Below are 19,989 nucleotides of genomic sequence, written 5' to 3'. Positions count from 1 at the left end.
CTCAGGTTCCTAAGGACCAAGGATCAGGCACCACACTCAGGATTGAGCCTCCATCCCGAGACTTCTGGCAGGCCTCCCAGGGGTCACCCCAGGGCCTGGCCACTTCTGGCACATCCCCGCCACCCTGAAATCATTCACATGTCCGGAGAACCCGAGAACATAGGGCTGTTGGTCTTACAATTGCCACCTTACGAACACAAAGACTACTGGAAGAGGACTTTGCTGACCGCAGCAAAGGAACATCCTTTGCCAAGGGCCGCGTTCTTTGGTCTTCTTCTCAGCTTACAATCATGTTCAGACCTCTTCTGCCTCTCCCTCCCCAGCTCCAGGGAGCATCCTGTTTGAAAAAAATGTCCGTCCTCTCACCATTGCCTGCGGAGTTTGTATGTGTTCATCTCCTGTCTGCGTTCATCCTCTCCTGCTCAGGTGGATGTGGGACCTCTGAGCAGGCCCCTGAGTTCACCCGTGTTCCTGCCGTCTTGGGTAGTGGCCATCCCCTAGTGGGTGTGAGCTAGAGACCCGCTCAGCCAACACGCACAGGTGAACACGCCCATGTCTTTCTTCTCCTGGGGTACCTGTGCGCAGCCAGTACTTAACTGTCTTACAGGCTCAGATCACTCCTGTTTTGCAGTGGACATGGGAGCCCAAAGCAGTCAAAACAGCCTTCGGGAAGCCAGAACCAGAAAACTCAATACTTCAGGCTTTCCAAGAATACCTCACTTCCCTTGGGTGGCCCTGCCGGGGCCTCTGAGGCAGACACCGCCGGGCTTCCTGCGGTGTGACAGGGGAGCCCCGAGCCAGTGCTCCTCTCCTCACTTTGCCGGTCGAGGTGTTTAGGATCCCGTGCATACAGTGATTAAGTATTTCATATTTGATGTGTAGGTAGCCATCAGAGAACTGACACCTTCCATGCCCTGGAATCTCCACGTCTAGCTTCTAGAAATACATGCCTGCTGTTTGTGACATTTGGAAACACACACACATGCTCCTACCGAGGACATTTGAGAAGCTGTGTGTGACCAGCGGCTCCTTCCGCACGTCCTAGACACAGAGCGGAAGGAGTCATCCATGTTACACAACGCCCGCTCCACCCCACCAGAAGTTCACCCCACACTTCCACGGCTCCGATCTCAGAGAAACAAAGGGTAGTGATAGCACGAAAGAGAAGGAAGGGGAAAAGGAAGATCAGAAGAGGAAGAGAAGAGGAAGATGAGGAAAGAGGAGGAGGGAGCAAAAGGGGGAGGGGAAGAGAGAGGAGGAGAGAGGAGAAAGGAAGAGGAAGGAGGAGAAGGGAAGAGAAAGAAGGAGAAAGGAGGAAGAAGAAAGAGAAGGGGGAGGAGAAGGAAGGGGGAGGGGGAGGAGGGGAGGAGAAAGGAGAAGAAAGAGGAGGAGGGAGGAAGGGGAAGTGGGGGAAGGAAGAAGGAGGAAGAAGAGAAGTAGGAAGAGGAGGAGTAGAAGGAGAAAGGAGGAAGAAGAAAGAGAATGGGGAGAAAAAGGAAGGGAGAGGAGGAGGGAGGTCAAAGGGGGGAGGAGGAAGGAGGGGGAGGAAGAGGAAGGAAGAGAAGGAGGAGGAAGAAGTGTGAGGAGGAGGGAGGAAGGGGAAGGAGGAAGAGGAAGGTGGAGGAAGGAGTATTTGGGGCCCCGGGGTTGGGCTTTGCCTGTTCCTTCCTTCGATGTCCCCCCCCACCTCACTCCCACCCCATGTTCACCCCCCATCTGACTTTCCAGACCTCCACACATGGCTGGAACCTAATAAGGAACCCTGGCATTTCCTCCCCACAAGGCCTTTCCTAACGCGCCCCCTGCCCCACCGAGGGTCCTCCACGGGGGGCCCCCCCACAGCCTTTGCACCCAGAGGCCCAGCGCCCCCAGTGGCAGTTCTAGACACACAAGGCACTTTGGTGGTTGGAAACGGCTCCAAGTCCCAGCCTCAAGGCCAAAGGCCACGTGCACAACTCCCCGGAGGGGCAGGGAGGGGGTTTTGATGGAAAAGCACCCCCATTTCCCAGGCTGTAAGTGGAATGCCCAGCCCTCCCGGGGATACAGAACCATGGAGAAGCTCCATGAACTCATCCAGCTCCACACAGCAAACTCAACTGTGGTGGGCTAGCAGGGAAAGGCCCAGGGCGGGGGTTCAAAGGCACGCCAGCACATTGACCGTCATGCACGTTTGGGCTGGGCTGAGCGGCTCCCATAGCTAGGGCCTGGAGGAGGCTCACCAAATGTACCGTGTGTGGACCATCCGGGTTCAAGTCCAGTGGAGCTTTAAAAAAAAAAAGAGGGAGGGAGCGGAGGGAGGGAGGGGTCCACATCTTAGATGAAGACTTCCAAGACACACTGAGAGTCAAAAGTATTTCCACATTTCTGTTCCATAAACCAGATGGCAAGACATGTTAACAAAAAAAAAAAGAAAGAAAAGAAAAAGAGAAAGAGAAAGAAAAGGGAAAAAAATCAAACCTATTACGAGAAGACAGAAGAAACACATTTAAATGGTTGTTTTCATCTACATGTAGCATGACATTGATGAAAATGGGAATTAGAGTCGCTCAAAGGAGGATCTTTCACCAAGAGATGTCTTTGGTTACACGGTTCAACGTTCTTATTTTGGTCCAACACGAGAAGGGGGGAAAAAAATCCGTGTGACAAGACAGTGTCTCCATTGGTCTTTGAAAAACAACATCTCCACCAGAGACTGTCAAACGGCCTCCTCTCCTCTCGGCCTTTAAAAGAAACATATTAATTGGCAAGGCACGTCATGTTCCCGCATTCCGCCTGCCATCTACCATCGCCGCCTGGGAGGCCAGTGAGTGTGAGCCCGGCTGTCATGTCCCATACACTCTTTTGTCCGGGGCGGTACATGTTTCTGGATGTGTTAGAGACATTTAGTGGTTTCTCCTAGGCAGAGTTAGTCAGTCCCCGCCCCCCCCCCAACACACATGTGCTAGCTCCAATTCTAACCAGCCTTCTGTGCCATTCAAAGATGTCTCTGCAGCTCTGGGGTGGTTGTGCAAGTCTCCCCAGCCCCCTCCCTCACCTTCACCCCTCCCCCAACCTCCACACCCCCACGAATGTCGTTAAAGTCCATCCCTTTCCTTCAACTCCCCCTCTCCTCTCCTCTTCACATTCTGGGACCAACTCTCTGCAGAAATTCACTCCTGGGGGGGGTGGGGGGCATTCGGGGGGGGGATGTTCAGCAAGCCCTGCTTGCCTGCCACGAAGGGGTGTGTTTTTCATTTGAAAAGAGAACACATCTGGGACTCACTTAGCTTGATTTGCAAGTCCTGTGTTCCTGATGCAAAGACACAAAACAAAAATTGTGAAAATAAGCCTGATTCTTTTGTCCTGCCTCCTTTCCCTCCCTCCTCCTCCTCCTCCTCCCTCCTCCTCCTCCTCCTCCTTCTCCTCCTCCTCCTCTTCCTCCTCCTCCTCCTTCTCCTCCTCCTTCTCCTCCCTCCTCCTCCTCCTCCTTCTCCTCCTTCTCCTCCCTCCTCCTCCTCCTCCTCCTCCTTCTCCTCCTCCTTCTCCTCCCTCCTCCTCCTCCTCCTCCTCCTCCTCCTTCTCCTCCTCCTCCTCCTCTTCCTCCTCCTCCTCCTTCTCCTCCCTCCTCCTCCTCCTCCTCCTCCTCCTCCTTCTCCTCCCTCCTCCTCCTCCTCCTCCTCCTCCTCCTCCTTCTCCTCCCTCCTCCTCCTCCTCCTCCTCCTTCTCCTCCCTCCTCCCTCCTCCTCCTCCTCCTCCTCCTCCTCCTCCGCTGCTGCCTCTTCCTCCTCCTCCTCCTCCTCCTCCTCCTTCTCCTCCCTCCTCCTCCTCCTCCTCCTTCTCCTCCCTCCTCCTCCTCCTCCTCCTTCTCCTCCCTCCTCCTCCTCCTCCTCCTTCTCCTCCCTCCTCCTCTTCCTCCTCCTCCTCCCTCCTCCTCCTCCTCCTCCTCCTCCTCCTCCTCCTCCTCCTCCTCCTCCTCCTCCTCCTCCTCCTCCTCCTCCTCCTCCTCCTCCTCCGCTGCCTCTTCCTTCTTTCAATGTGGAGTGGATTGATTGTACTTCCATTGGATTTAGCTTACAAGGAAAAGAAGAAGAAGGAAGAGAGAAAACAAAGGGTACCCACATGGCTTGGCTTCCAGGAGACTACCTCTCCCTGTCGGATGGCTGCACCATCCCACCCAGGCCTGACTGAATGATTCCACTTTCGCTGGGACGGAGGAGAGGCCAGAGTAGCATCTCCCTTTCAATCACCGTTTCTGTGGGTTTCCTGCCCAGGAAAAATGGGCGGGATGAAGTGGAGGCTGTTAGAAAAGTCTCATGAAGCCAAACCAACCCTGGGGAGCTGGTGGAGCGGGTCTTGGCTGGCTTGAATGACTAGGCTAAATAGTTGCAACCCTTACTCTCCAGTACTGGAAATACTTGGGCAAAGAAATAACCTTGTAGCCTGACTTCCACACCCCCACTCCGTGTAGAAGGTACACTGAAGAATCAGTGTGTATGCAGGGGGGAATGTTTTCTACAGGAGCCCGCCATAATTCTTTTTGGTAACTAGCTAAACCCACAACTTGATAATTTGTCTAACAAAATCCCGAGTGACACCTATCCTTTCGCTAATGTCAATGGCTAAATCCTCTACTTAAAATTGCATTTAAAAAAATAAAATAAGGGCTGGGAAGGTGGCTCAGTGGTAGAGCGCTTGCCTTGCATGCCTGAGGCCCTGGGTTCGATTCCTCAGCACCACATAAGCAAATTTTTAAAAAAGCTGGAAGTGGCGCTGTGGCTCAAGTGGTAGTGCACTAGTCTCAAGCTGAAGAGCTGAGGGACAGAGCCCAGGCCCAGAGTTCAGGCCCCACGACCGGAACCCCCCAAAAAATAAAATAAAATAACATCTAATTTTCCAGAAATGAGTGGTACAGATTCCTTTCATATAATTTTCTAAGCAATTAAGCCCTCAAATTTATTATTATTATTTTGAAAGTATCACTTTGTTGTTGTTGTAGCCCAGGCTGGTCTCAAACTTGTGATCATTCTGCTCCAGCCTCCTGAGTACCAAGATTACAGCATGGTTTTGGGGAGAAATCCACCTACAGCGTGGATGCATCTGTCATCAGTTGAGCCTAACCCTTCACTTATCTAACAGCACAACAACTAGAAAACTACCTTATGTGTGAAAAAAGAAGCATACATTCTAGTAAGTGATGTGAAATCCCACTTAACCTGAAAATCAGAAAGCTTCAACAACGACACACATAATTCTTTCTGATCATTTCTGCGGTGGGCCTGTGCTCTCGCTTGGCTCACTCGCTCATGGCTGGTGCTCTATCACTTGACCTCTATCCTTGACTTTCTGCAAGTTAGTTGGAGATAAAGTCCCTTGAACTCTTCTGCTCAGGCTGGCTTTGAACTATACTCCTCAGATCTCAGGCTCCTGAGTAGCTAGGATCTAGGGGTAAGCAAACAGAGCCCGGCTGTTATCTCCTTTTAAAAAATTACTATTATTATTATGATTGGATCGGAAGAGGAAGATTGGAGATTGAACACTACAACAGCCCCCAAGCAGATCTGAGTTTAAAACAGTTTGAGGTTTGAAGCCAGTACAGGGAAAAATTAATGAGATCCTATCTCATAAACAAGTTAGAGCCGGGTGCTGGTGGGTCATGCCTGTCATCCTAACTTTTCAGGAGGCTGCCATCTGAGGAAGGATGCACAAAGTCAGCCCAGGCAGAAAAGTCCATGAGACTCTTATTTCCAATTAAGTACCAGAAAGCTGGAAGTGGTGATATGGCTCAACATAGCAAAGGGCTAGAGCTCAGGGACAGTGCCCAGGTCCTGAGTTCAAGCCCCAGGACTGCCAAAACAAACCGAACACATTACCACCCATCCCTGGCTCTGTGATCTTTCCAGGATCACTTAATCTCATAGGTAATAACAACGGGTGCTTTGTAGTGCAAGGGTTGAACAGTGTAAAATGGTACCTGGAGCTTCACACATAGTTACCAAGAATTCTCTCAGAGTCAGCGTGATGCATAGATACGATGAAATAACACCATTTATTGAAGCACGTAGATTTTTGTTTTTACTGGAGTTCCATAAATATGCGATAACTTTTAAAAGGAGCTTGCCAAAGAAATAATCAACCCAGACATTCTTGAGTGTGTTTAATAGAAAACAAGAGTTACATCCACTGAAATAAGCCTGTAATTAGAACCGGAAATGGCAGAGTTTAAACCCCTTCACCAAAAGAACTGAGTTTGACTCTTGTGGGGGAACTGACATTTCAAACTGAGTTAGATCAGCTTTGGGAGTGAAATCAAGCAGGCACGATGCCACAAGGCCTCTCTGGAGTTTTGGAACGGTGCTTTTAGCTAACGTTTGTTAAGTGCTTAATGTCTGTAATGACTATCAGGCATCTGCTAAGCCCCTGGCATGCATTAACTCAGTTCATGCTCCTAAGAGCTCCAGGGAGGTACTGATGACTAGGTCCATTTTACAGCTTAAGGCACTGAGACTCAGAGAACGTCATGAGCACTGGAGCCAGAGCAAACCCACGCCCTTTACCATAACCTTAACTTTTTCATTTGTCGACTGTACTCTGTAATAGATGCTGGCAAGACACCAACCTTTACCTATGGATAGAAGATACAGGTACCAAGTCAGCAGTCTAGGCAACTAACGGCTGACACAAACAGAAGAGCCCAGCCTGGAAAGCCATTGTGGAAGAACCGATTGGCAGCCCCGTGTTGACCCATGGCCTGACCTGATGGTCTCCTGGAGTGCTTCATACTAAATAGCTGGGGGGAAAAAAGCCTGAGAGGAAGCCTTCATACTGAATGGTTGCAAAAAGTATCCAATAGAAAACCTCCATACTAAATGTCAGTGAAAAATGCCCAATAGACAGTCTCCATACTGAATGGCTATATGAAAAAAGGTCCAATAGGAAGACTACTGAATGGTGGTCAACTGGCCCAATAGGAAGGGTTTATACTTAATGGTGCCAAAGCAACCCAATAGGAGTGCTAGATAGTAAATGGAGGCAAGTGAGTGCCCTCTCCTAGAGCTTGATGTCTGAATCCTAGCTGGAGGAAAAAGCAGGCTGCCCAGCCGAGCCGAAATCATTGCTAACCATGATGCTTAGTTACGGGTTCTCCCAGGAAAACGTTTATTCAGCGAAGCAGGATCTGGGCTTGGAACGCAAGGGCAGGATGAACAAGGCTGCCTCATGCCATACTCTCAGGCAGTTGGAAGTCAGATTTTAAAAGAACTGTGTAATCAAACACTGAACACGTGCATACGGAAGAGGATTCTTAGGCGGCCCTGCAAAGTAAAAATTATGTCGAGGAAATGAATTCCAAAGTATAGATGCTCTCCAAGTTATCCAACCTGAAGTTGTTCAACTGTGTGTGTGTGTGTGTGTGTGTGTGTGTGTGTGTGTGTGTGTGTGTGTGTTGCAAAAGTGATATTTGTGTATTAGGCATTGGACTTTGAGATTTGAATTCTGGTTTTCTCCTAAGATACTGGTATGGTCCTTTTCTGATGCTGGTGTATAAAGTGCTTTTTTTTGGTGCCAGTCCTAGGACTTGAACTCAGGGCCTGGGTAATGTCCCTGAGCTTCTTTTTGCTCAAACGAGCACTCTACCACTTGAGCCACAGCTCCATGTCTGGCTTTTTTTTTTGGTAGTTTAGTGGGGATAAAAGCCTCATGGACTTTTCTGCCTGGGCTGGCTTCAAATTGCAATCCTCAGATCTCAGCCTCTTGATCACAGGTGTGAGCCACTGGTGCCTGGCTTAAAACACATTCTGAATCACAAGTATTTGCAGAAGAGTTGGGATTATTGAGCCAAGACTCTATATTCAACTAACAGGGAGCTTCTCAATGATAGAAGCTTGCCACACTTGAATAATGTGTATGCTCATTCAAGGTGAGTTCCTTCTGGGTAGAATTAAAGGAATTTATATTTTCTTTTGTTGGCAGGGCTAGAGTTTCAACTCAAGCCTTTACCTTGCTAGGCAAGCGCTCTACGTCTTGAGTTACACCCTCGTCCCCTTTGTTTGTGTTTTGTTTCTATGATAGGAACCCTCCGAATAATTTTTAAGTTGGTCTTGACCTCTGCCTCTGGAGTAGCTGGGATTACAGGCATGCACCACCACAGACCAGGTGAATTTAAGTATTTCTTGAAATAAAATGAAACCTGAGTTTTGAACAGATTATGTATGCATAGGACACAGGTCAAAATTTACCAGAGTTAGGAAAAAGGGTGAGTCTGCTTCCTTCTGTACCAGTTAAGCACCATCTTATCCTCCCTAGTGACAAATGTTAACCATTTTCTTACCTACTTGATCAATTGTAAAGTATGACAATCTCTGTACATGTGTAGTTTTATCCATCACTCACCAGAGCAGACTATATCCATGGTTATTATAAAGCTTGCTTGTTTTCCCTTAATGTCTTGAAGTGGCTTCTTTTGTCTGGTTTAGTTCTTGCGGTAAGAACCTTAGGATGAGTCTGAATAACCTGGACAATCAGGGTGAAAGGGCATGTGCCGCTGAGTTAAAGAAATAGACGGCTCCTGATCTTTCTAGAAAGAAGGGGGAGGGGTCTCTTCCTACCACAGGCCCTTTGCCTGCTCCATGGACCTCCCCAAGCAGAGAAGTTGCAAACTTCCCTAGGCCTGGAAGATGGAGCTTATAGGAGAGCTGCTCATTTCTCTTCTCAGATGTCTGAGAACTCGGGGAAAAAGAGGAAATAAGAGAGGAGAGGGCAGCCAATCCTGACTTCTATTTCTCTCTCTCTCTCTCTCTCTCTCTCTCTCTCTCTCTCTCTCTCTCTCTCTCTCTCTCTCTCTCTCTCTCTCTCTCTCTCTCTCTCCACCCACCTCCTCCTTCCCCTTTTCTTCTTTCTTTGGTCCAATTTGCAAAAGACAGCTGGATGGGGAAAAATGTGCCACAAATTGTGACCCCCCTCTGCGCTTCCTAAAAAGCTTCTTTCTGAACTTTTAAGTCTCCTCTGGTTTCAAACCCTCTCCTTTTCGGTCCCCTGTTCTCTCCCCCCTCCCTCTATTTAAACTAATCTTAAAAAGCTATAAAAAGCCTCTGACACTATAAATTTCCCCGTAAACTCTGGTTTTATAGGTTTAATTGCCCCATTTCTTTACAACGCTGTGTGCCTGGGTCCTAAAAAACACTGGAGTCTTGCAGGACAAGTTCAAGTTCATAGCAGGAGCCTGGGCCACCTGGTGATGGGGTCTGAACTCCAGGAATCTACAAGCCACCTGGTTCTGGCTTTGGCTGAGCAATTTCTTTCTTCTCGGCCAGCTTTGAGCTGCCCACAAGCAAAGGGAGAAGGTGAGGAAAGGATCTGAGATGAGGAAGTGCTACCTTGTACAGCGTCAGTCCCACTGCAAGGCCTGGGGCTAATCCTAGTTGGTGAGAACTCCTATGAAGTCCAAATGAAGCTGGGAGCCAGTGGCTCATGCCTGTAATCCCAGCTCCTGAGAAAGGCTCAGAGCAAAGGCCCTCAGTTCAAAGCTAGCCAGGGCAGACAAGTCCATGAGATGCTTACCGCCACTTCGGCACTCAAACAAAAGCCAGAAGTGGAGTTGTGGCTCAAGTGGTAGAGTGCTAGCCTTGAGCAAAAGCTCAGGGACAGAGAGCCCAGGACTTGAGCTCAATCAAGCACTAGGATGGGTGCACGTGCACACACACACACACACACACACACACACACACACACACACACACACACACACACACATACACACACACACACACAAAGTTAACCAAAAGTGGTGCTGGTATATTCTAACACTGTACCTCCCCGGCTTCAAAGCTCCCAAATGTAAAATGACGGCAAGGATTTCAAAGCTCCCTTCGCATTGCCTTGTGATTCAAGATAGCATCTGGGGCTGAGTCGGGCAGGACACAGCCAGCTGGAGTTTGGCCAAAGCCCCGGGGCTCCATCCTTATGAGACACATTCTTACTGACCACTGAGCCAAGGAAATGGAGAGCAGTCTTTTCATCTCCGTCAAGAGATCAGAATCTCCGACAATACCAGCAATTATCAACCTTCCCGATTATGGGTCTGCCCGGGACTTGGGTTGGGGGACGTGGTGGGGGCCGGCGGAGGGAGAGATGAGAACAGCTTGAACATGACCCCAAATCCATCCGTTGGTTTTATTTTTCCCAGTCAGGGTCGAATTCTGCTCTGAGAACAAGAGTGATAGCATCGTTCGGGATCAAAGACGCCCGTAGACGTACATTCAGGGTTGAAAAGGAAGTACACGCAGGCCATTTCACAAGGCTTCCGCGTGGAGTCCCTCCCGCCGGCTTCCCAGATTTTTCCATAGCAATGTTCAAGATGTAGTTTCTTCCAGATGGAACCATCTCGATATCCTATTTGTTTTGCCACTGACTGCCAGTGCCTATGACCAAACTGTTTCTCTGAGTGCTATCCTCCATCTCCAACACCCTGACAAGTTAGCCCCACCTTGGCTATCAAATCTCAAATGTAAAACTCAAAGCAGATCGTGGGTGAGTCTCAGGATCTTTTCTGCGATGCCGTCAGGAAACTGCTTCTTGCCGTGTTTTCCAACTATCTCCATGCATCTGGCCTCCTTTGGTGAACTTAGCTATTGGATCCAACTTAGGGTGTAAGTTTGTGGTTTATGGGGTGGTGGTGCGGGGGAAGAATGTGCATCTAATTTCTTTCATTTCAAAAGTGGGGGGAAGAGGAAGCAAGCAGAGGTCAAAGTAGAAGCCATGGGGCTGGGGAATTTATGTACCAAGTTGTTCTCACCCAATATCATCTTGTTGTTGTAGTACTTTTACATGAGTCATTTTCCTGCAAAATTCTGAATATCTAACCAGGCTAAGGATTAGAAGGAAGGTGGTAGAGTGTGGAGTAGGCTACTTGGAATCATTCATTTATTCATTCATTCATTTCTTCTCTTGGTAAACACCTAACTAAGCACCCACTGTAGACCAGGACATGGCTTAGGGTCTGTCTAGGGCTAAAATCAGTGGTGAACAGCACATAATGCTTATTCCTCCATAGAGGCCAGACAGCTAAACAAGTGATTGCCATCCGCTCAAATGTGACGGTAGGGGAGCCAGGAGAAGAGGTTCTGATACTTTGGTAGTTGCTAAGCAACAGGAGGCTTTCTTTGGGGGGGGGAACTCTAATGTCTTGTTATCTGTTCTACAGGAACAACCATGGGTCATAAATGGGAGCCACTGCAGGTCAAGTTAGTGAAACATTCAAAAAGTGTAATCTTTTACTTTTTGCATGGAATTTGAACTCAGAATCTCATGTTTGCTAGGCAGGAGCTCTACCACTTAACTCATGCCTCTCAGCCTTTTTTGCTTGCTTTTGGATAGGGTTTTATGTTTTTTGCCTAGGGCCGGCCTCAGGCTGTGAGTCTTCTACTTAGGTTTCTACGTAGCTGGGATTATAGGAGTACACCACCAAGTCTGGCTTGTTTGTTGCCTGAGCTACTCTTGCTACCTGATCACACCCTCTCCACACACACACACACACACACACACACACACACACACACACACACACACACACACACACACACACACACACACACACACACCTGAATAGGTAGGTTACAAGCATTTGAAAAAAGGCTTAATTGCAAGCATTTTAGTATTCAGAACATAGATTGGTTGGTTCACTTAGTTTGTACGTGAAGATGAAGATAAGATGAAGAAATCAAGACTTGGGGCGTGATGGGTATTGATTAGCCTTGAGTCCAGAAGTATCGTGGAGCTGCAGAAATCTGGGAGACTTCCAAAACCTGCCTGAGAAAAATCTCACACTAATTTGGTGCGCCCTGAATGCTGACTTCCCCCCATCAGACGGATGGAAAACTACTGCAGACTCACAGCGCGGGAACATCGGCCCTTCTGAGGGGTTGGGGGAGCACATCTACACAAGTCAAGTTTGAGACCATGGATTTTTTTTTTCTCCCCTACATTCTCTCTACCCTGAAAAAGAAATCAAAAGACCCATTTTCTAATAATAGGCTTTCTTCTGTGATTTCTGGATTCAAAGTAGACAAGAAATGAGAGAGATATGAATGATTCAGAGCCTCAAGTACAGGCCTTGGGCTTGTGGTTTGGGGTGGATTTAACAGCTGTCGACTTAGACCTCAGCCTGAAGCCAACCCCAAATCCTGCATGCACTTTGGCAAGACCCCAAGTGCAATTTATCTAAAAACCCCGAAGAGGACTCCTCTCCTGCTGCCAGCTGGGACCCCAGGGATGGAAAGGTTGAGAAGGGGCCTGAGCTTCTAGATCTTTCCGTGGCTACTATGCAAACCAACAAAAAAAAAAGTGAGATGGTCCAGTGCCTTCATTTTTCCCTTTGAAGCTTTCTGCGCATAGACCAAACAAACAAAAGACAGACCTGACTCACTTGAGATGGATGTAAAAGCTTTAAATCCAAACATTGAAATATGGGGCAACCCCCCCCCCCAAAATAAAACAACAACAAAAAAACTCAACTGCAAACGATATCATCTACATGGCAGATGATTGAACTACTTACCACTCTACCAACCCGTAAAAATGTGGCCAGCATCATGTAAAGTTAGACAAATAAAAGGCAGAGGCTTGGATGAATGCAACCATCCACAGAAAATAAATGGTGCATGGAGAAAAGGAAAAAAAAAAAAAGAAAAAGAACATCCTCACCGGTCACCGCATATGTTTTTGGAAAGAGTTTCTGGATTGCTTCTGATGATTATGAAGGAACAAGTTGATGAATTCTGGTGCACAGCCATGTTTCCCGTGCAAATATCCCAAGAAGGCCCTTTCTCCAACAGCCCACAGGAACTGCCAGAGTAGTAACCCCGGAAGTGGTACGGATCGGGAAGAACTTCCGGTTTGAGCCTGAATGACACAGGAAAGACCTTCTGGTCTGGCCTGACTTGAATGACACAGAAAGGACATAACTCGTTCATCTGTACGCTCCGTGTTTCCAGAACGCATCACACAGAAGGCATTCCCTTCAGGCAGGACATCCATTGGGAATCTGGAAATGATCTGATGGTCTCCCACTGTGGAAGACGCACCCAGGCGTCTTGGTAATGGGTGCCTCTGGGAAATGTGGCATGAACTCATTGGAGCCCAACTTTTCCCACTTTTTTGGAGGGAGGAGGTGTGTGTGAGGTGACCCGTAGTTCTTTCTTTCTTAGATACCTATTACATTCCCATGGGACTAGAATTGGGGACAGTAATGTTGGAAAGACTAAGCTTCGCAAAGACTTGCAAACTTGCATTTCAAACTCAGACTATCTTGTCAGGAAGTTCAAGGTCATTCATGTCAAGGACTGGCAAGAAGAGCCCCAATTAGGGGACCCTGGATCCACCAGCCCCCAGCCAGCCACACAGAGGCTGCAAAAACCTGAGTCTAGCTGAGAGCAGTAGATCGCAGCTCCAACTCAAAGCTCCAGATTACAAAGCTCTCTCCCATGAGTAAATGCTGGGTTGTCAGTACTTTGTCCTACAGCAAAAGTTAACTCTGAAGTAGGGATCATGTTGAATTTAATAACTCATACATTAAAAAAATGTAAATGCTCTGCAAGTTTAGGACTTTATTATGACACAAGATTAAGTGGAGATAAACATTACAAGTGTCATCCTTGTGTTTGTCAATCAAGATGAGATGGAGGAATTAGTCTAAACACAGCAAGGGCAACTGGCCCTATTTGTGCTTTTTTGTTTGTTTTGTCTTTTGGGGCTGGTCCTGGGGCTGGAACTCAGGGTCTGGGTGCTATCCCTGAGTTTTTGTTTTTGTTTTTTAACTCAAGACTAGGCCTCTACCACTTGAGCCAACAGCTCCACATCTGGCTTTTGGGTGGCTAACTGGAGATGAGCATCCCAGGGACTTTCCTTCCCCAGGTTGGCTGTGGACCATAATCCTCAGATCTCAGCCTCTTGAGTAGCTAGGATGACAGGCGTGAGCCACTGGCGCCTGGCTACACCCCTCCCCACAACCCCATAGAGAATCAAGCCTGTTCCTTACTTACTACCTAAAGGGCTACCTTGTCCGTTCTCACCTACTTCCACATGAGTTCCTGCAAAAGCAAACATCTCTTCTCCCAAGATGGTTAAATTCGCTTGGTCGTTTTGTGGATTGGGGAAAGGAGCAAGAACAGATGAAGGAAGGGGGGGTGGGGGGGGAACGGGGTAGACTTGGGGACTGGAGTGGGAGAAGAGACTTTCTAGACACGAGGGAAACAGGAACAGGCCAGCCCACTGCAGAAAGCACGGGCAGGAAGGGGATATGTGGAAAGCAGAGGAACTTGAGAACAAACAAGCTGCTGATGAAGTTGATTCTGCACATAGCCCTGCCATCTTGTTAAAAAAAAAAAAAAGTTTTATTTGTTCCATTCCCCCCCCCTTTTTTTTTTTTTGGTATGAGGGGCCTGGGAGGGAACTATTAAAGGAACAGACCCAGGACCAATGTGGGACCTGCGTCTGCAGGCCTGTTTGCAGGCCTGGCCTCTCTCTGGCCCCACGCCCCCCCCCTTTTTTTTTTTACAAGGGCCAACTGAGTTGCAAGGTTAAAGCCAGAGGGGACCAATTGGTGTTGTGGAGCTTTTTTTACAAAGTGCAAAGGATCAAAGTAATTAGCAAAGGGCGAGAGACCAGGCCTGTGAAAGAAAGAAGCCAGCCACCCAGCCTGGGCACGCAGGGCTCTCTCTAGTCCCAGGCCGCTATTAGGGCCTCCCAGGTCACAGAGAACAAGCCAGGGGGGCCAGGGACCTGGGGACCAGAGCCAGGGCTGGGTGGGATCTTTTGCCGATAGACAGGAAGTGAGCCTAGAAGGAGCCAACTCCAGGCCTGAAGAGGTTTGGGGGAATCTCCAGGGAAGACCCCACTCACAACCTCAGCAAGAAGTCATTCTGAGAGGTGTAGCATTTCCTTTCTTGTCCCAGGTAGAGGCTCCAGACCCAGCCTTGAAGGCCAAGAAGAGAGAACAGGAACTTAGAAACACACAGTGACTTCGTTAGTGTCCCATAGACCGCACTTCCATTACAGTACTACCCAGTAAACAAAGTATCTCTTCTCCTTTCCCTGCCTTCTTCCCTCCTTCTCTCCCTCCCTCTCTCCCTCCCTGCCTTCTTCCTTCGCTCCCCCTTCCCTTTGACTCTACCTACTCTTTCGGATTCTAACAACAAGCCTGGGTTGGTACTCTTGAGAGGTGGCGGCAGAATTATGATCCCTAGGTGCGTCAGGCCTGTGAATACCTTCCCTTCCCTGACAAAAAGGGACGTTGTATTTTCAGGTCCTTAGAATGGAGAGATTGTTCTAGATGATCCAGGTGGGAGCTATCTCATCACCTGAGTTCTGGTCCGCAGAGAACCAGAAGCGGCACCATGTGCTGCTGCGAGTCTGGGGGAACATGGGTCAGAGCACCAGAGCAAAGGTATCCCGCAGCTGAGAAGCCGCAGGGAAACGAGCCCTCGCCGCCCTCAGAGCCCTGCATCCTCCAGCTCTGCCAACACCTGAGTGAGCAAGGAAATCATTCTCCCCGGGGGGATGTGGGAAGGAGCGGAGCCAAGACTCCTGGCCTGTGATCTGTAATGTGATATGTTGTTATAAATGGCTAAATTTGTGGTAATTAACACTCCCTCCATTAAAGAAGGGAGAGACACAGAGACAGAGAGACACAGAGAGAGACAGAGAGCGCCCAGCTCAGGGCCACCACACTCAGTGAACGACTTGTAAACAATTATAGGGGTTTTCCTGACATTCATTTGTAGATTTTCATCTCTACTGGTAGCAAATGGGAATGGTTTATTGCTTATGGGAAGGATTCCCATTTTCTTCTTTTGGGGAGAGGTATACTTTGGGGGCAAGAAAAATAAATTGTTAAAAAAAACTTACAAGTAAACAGTATAAGGCTTATGAATTGATACATGAAATGTCTAAATTTTAGTAAATATCGACCTAGAGTTTTCTAGAAGACCACCTACCCCCTTCCTTGTTTAGAAAGCACACAGGGAACTCTGCGCGGGCTTTGCATACATGATACACTGGGGCCAATGAGAGGCAGGGCAGACATTTGCATACACACAGAAGGGCCAATGAGAGGCAGGGTATACATTTGTGTATGTTATAGACACACAGAAGGACCAATGAGAAGCAGGGCAAGGTGGCCTTGTGGTCTTTCATTGGATGTAATGAGTGATTGATCATCTCTCAGCTGACCTGTGGTGTTTGAACGATTCTATAAAACAGGAAGAGTTTGGAGTAGACATCCAGAGAGCTGGACAGCCAGGCAGGTAACAGCTGGACATGGGAACCAAAGAGAAAGGGCTGGCAATCTTGGCTCTGCCGCTTCAAAATGGTAGACTGGGTTGGCTGGGCTGTGGGAGGGAGCCCTCGCTGGGCCCAGTGATGCGAAGCAAAGTGTCATTTGTAAAGACAGCGGTACCCAAAACCATGTCCGTATGGCTCTTCCCAGCTACTCAGCCAGCAGCCAGCCCACACGCTGCTTGCTTGGGGGCATCGGAATACTGTCCCTGCGTGTGCCCTGGGCAAGGCTGGGCAGATACTCTGCAGCCACACCAGGCCCTGGCTGGCCTCCCTGGCCCCGATGTGCATTACAAAGCAGAGGGTGGGGGGGAATCCTGGGAGGCTGGGTGGCCCCTTCTGTCTGCAGGATTCTGTCTGGCTTGATTCAGGGTTTGGGCTCAAGAGAGAGAATGCCAGGCTGGGAACAGAGCAACACGGGGCTTTCCCAGCCCTGGGCAGTGGCCGCTGGGGCACACAGGCAGAGGGAAGGAGGGCAGACAGAGGGCGGACCTCTCTACTTCTGCTTGAAAGAAAAAAAAATGTGGCCATGGGAAATCAGAGATTTCGTTCACCTTTGCCAGTTTCTGGCTCGTCTACTTTCCAGCTGTGTGAAGCCGTGTTGAAGCATTCCTTCTCTTCCTTTTTTGTTTGTTAAATTTTATTTCCTGTGTGACTCGGTTTCCTAATCCATACAATAAAGATCATAGCCACCGTGATTATCTAGTCGTTCTATCGGATTATTTAGCATGGGGTGAGACCAGTGCCCGGTAGATGGGGGTTACAGCTGCCCTGTGTCTTTTGGTTCTACTTTGTTGCCTGAGAGCTGGGTTCTCCTACCATACCTAACGACATCGTTCACCCCAGCACAATGTCTTGCCCAACACAGCGATGTAGCAAGGCTCTGCTGGAAAGCTGTTTGGATCAGCTCGCAGGAGGACCGGCATGCGGACTCTGCGCCCTCAGAAAAACCAGCGGACGGGTGGATGTGTGGGAGGAGAAGAAAATAGCTGGCATCTGTGGACTTGAAGTCAGACTCAGAAAAGAACTTCCCTCGAGAACAAAGAAACCACAGATTGTTTCCCTGCCTGGCACGCAAGAGACATCCTACTTTTTGCTAGAACTTTCCGAGCAAGTTTATGCATTCTCCAGTACCCGTAATTCTAAGCATGCTGAGAGATGAATGGGTGGTACCAAAAAGGGGGAAGGCTTTGTGAAGTTGGAGGTAAAAGCAGACAGCCTTTGCTGCTTTCCATGATTTTTCTTTACAGCCCTGTCTGCCTTTCAGAGTTCACGTCTCTGCCAGGGACTCTATTTTGGGATTTGTGGGAATGGGGCTGGTTTCGGCAAATAGGAGGCTCTAGAAATCTCAGCCAGCCAGTCCCCCCTGGGCCTCTCACCCCACTCCGAGGGCTGGGGAGAGCCCACGAGGCTGCCTCGGGGCCCTGTGGCCCATATGTGCTCACGGGAGGACACCAGGCCCTTCCCCAGCCAGCTCCTGCAGCTGGACCAGTCCAGGCCCTGCCAACGGAAGCCAGGCCTGCAATGCAAAGCTGGGCTGTGATGAAAAGGGACGCAGGTTCCCGCCATTCTCCCAGGGCCTCTGTGCCCAGGGAAGTGGCAGGTGGTACTTCTAACCCTCAGGGAGAAACAAGACTGGGGACAAATCCTGAAAGGCAATGTGTGTGTGTGTGTGTGTGTGTGTGTGTGTGTGTGTGTGTGTGTGTGTGTATGGTGCAGCATGCATTCGATGATATATAATACAATAGACATAGTACAATAAAAGCGCATATGCCTTAATTATATATATATATATATATATCATATGGAAAAATCACCTATAATGTATACAAACATTCATACATGAACCCACCACCCAGATAGAGCCACTATAATCTATTACGAAGTTTTTTTTTTTCCTCCAGTCTCATCCTATTCCAACAGACATCCCCAAAGGTAAACTCCTGGGACACAAACGGCATCAGTATTAGTCACCACTGAATGCATGGCACCAAGCAACACAGAAATAGAGTTGTACGTGGATATTCATAGACGCAAGGCACTATCACGAGTAGATGCAGAATGACAATGTACAGAAATAGTATCATGGTATGAATTACGGAATGTCGGACATCTTTCAGTTCTCGGTGAGTAAAGGTATCCAAGTGGGAGGTCCTCAAACTGATGGATGCTCAATAGTAGTAGAAGCTCGTTGTAGGACCGTGGAAAGTGCTGGGTTTTGTCATATGGTATTATCTCGGTTATGGAAAAAACCTCCACTTCCCCGTTCCCCCCCCCACCCCCCGAGTCTGCAGATCAAAGTTCTGCTCTATTGTGAGCTCTCGAGCAGAGTTTGCTTCTTGCATCATGTGTTTGATTCTTCCTTTTTTCGGGGGGGGGTGTGCAAACTAGAAATAGTTTAACCATCAGCCATCATTGAGTATTTGTATCATTGGAGGTCTGTTGCAAACAGAAGTACAGGCAAGCCTAAGTTGAATACACTTTTCTCTGTGTGAGTGAAGAGGACTTAGCGGGTCAAAGTGTTTACAGGCTGATGCCTTTTTTATTGATTAATTGATTGATTGATTAGTTGGCTGGTTGGTTGGTTGACGCAGGGCCTCCTGCATGCTACTTCCTGCCACATTAGCCACGCCCCCTCGCAGTCCTTTGGCTTTTAGTTTGGTTTGTTTTCCTAGACAATGTCTTGCTAACTTTGCCCAAGCCTCCAATGCTTGATCCTCCTGCCTCTGCCTCTTGAGTCACTACAGGCTGCCGTACCATCAGGCTCGCTGATAGCTTTTGCCACCCAAGTGCTCCTGTTATGGAAGGCACACAACTAGATGTTGAATGGACATCTCCTAGGGCAGCGTCTGGCTGCCGCTTCACAGCAAAGCCTGGCACGAAACAAGAGAAGAAGACGGAGTCCCAACATCCTACCGAAGACCACGCCTTACAGATGGTGAGTGGACAGTCAGTCTCTGAGAAGGGCGGTCCTGTCCTGGCACCTGCTCTTACAGGAAGGCCACACCCCCCAGACTCCAGGTGAGGTGACTTGGCTCCTACCACCATCCATCAACAAGGCCTCCCGAGAAGTGAATAGCCCCAGTGTGTGAGCATTGATTGCTGGGACGCTGGATCAGCTCAGATGATTTACATCCAATTCCCCATCAATGGTACATCATTGATCTCCACAGGCCCTGAAATATTTACTAGGGACAGCGGGCCTGGAAGGTGTTCGTCCAGGATGAGTGTGCATGAGAGTGACTCATGGATGGAAGATTCCGGAAATCACTGAGGCCTGAAGACAAAGATCCCGGAAAGCAGCTCAGGGTGAAGCAAGGAGATTCTGGAGCTACAGCATGAGCCCTGGGGGTGCCGTCCACCTCGGCGTGACCATTTCCCCCTGGCCAATCTACCTCCTCCTCCACCTCACACCTCACTGTGTCCCTTCTTGTTGATTCAGGCATATTTACATGCAATAAACGCCTGCAATTTCAAGTGTCCCCATCGGGTGGACTTTGGTCCTGGGCTCCTGGTTATAAAGCCATCATGAGGTAGATAAGGTCCGGCAGCCCCTTTGCCCCCCCCCGTACCCCCCACGAAGAGCTCCCCTTCCCCGGCGCCTGCCTCTGGACTACACTGATCTGTTTGCCAATACGCACAGGTTCCAAGTCCGTGGGATCATCTAGAGTACCTGCAGGGCTC

The 19,989-nt window shown here is 48.9% G+C and overlaps 1 long non-coding RNA gene across 1 annotated transcript; it reads left to right on the top strand.

The window, feature by feature from the left end:
- Positions 1–10,486: 10,486 nt before the first annotated feature.
- LOC138826343 (uncharacterized) lies at positions 10,487–19,755 on the top strand. The gene is made up of 4 exons (XR_011371692.1): positions 10,487–10,622; positions 18,210–18,431; positions 19,053–19,243; positions 19,479–19,755. It is a non-coding gene; the product is annotated as an uncharacterized lncRNA (long non-coding RNA).
- The last annotated feature ends 234 nt before the right edge of the window (positions 19,756–19,989 follow it).

The sequence above is a fragment of the Dipodomys merriami genome, unplaced genomic scaffold (genome assembly GCF_024711535.1).
Source record: "Dipodomys merriami isolate MVZ:Mamm:240054 unplaced genomic scaffold, mDipMer1.0.p SCAF_142, whole genome shotgun sequence".
Taxonomy (NCBI): domain Eukaryota; kingdom Metazoa; phylum Chordata; class Mammalia; order Rodentia; family Heteromyidae; genus Dipodomys; species Dipodomys merriami.
This window is presented reverse-complemented; position numbering and strand designations above follow the sequence as displayed.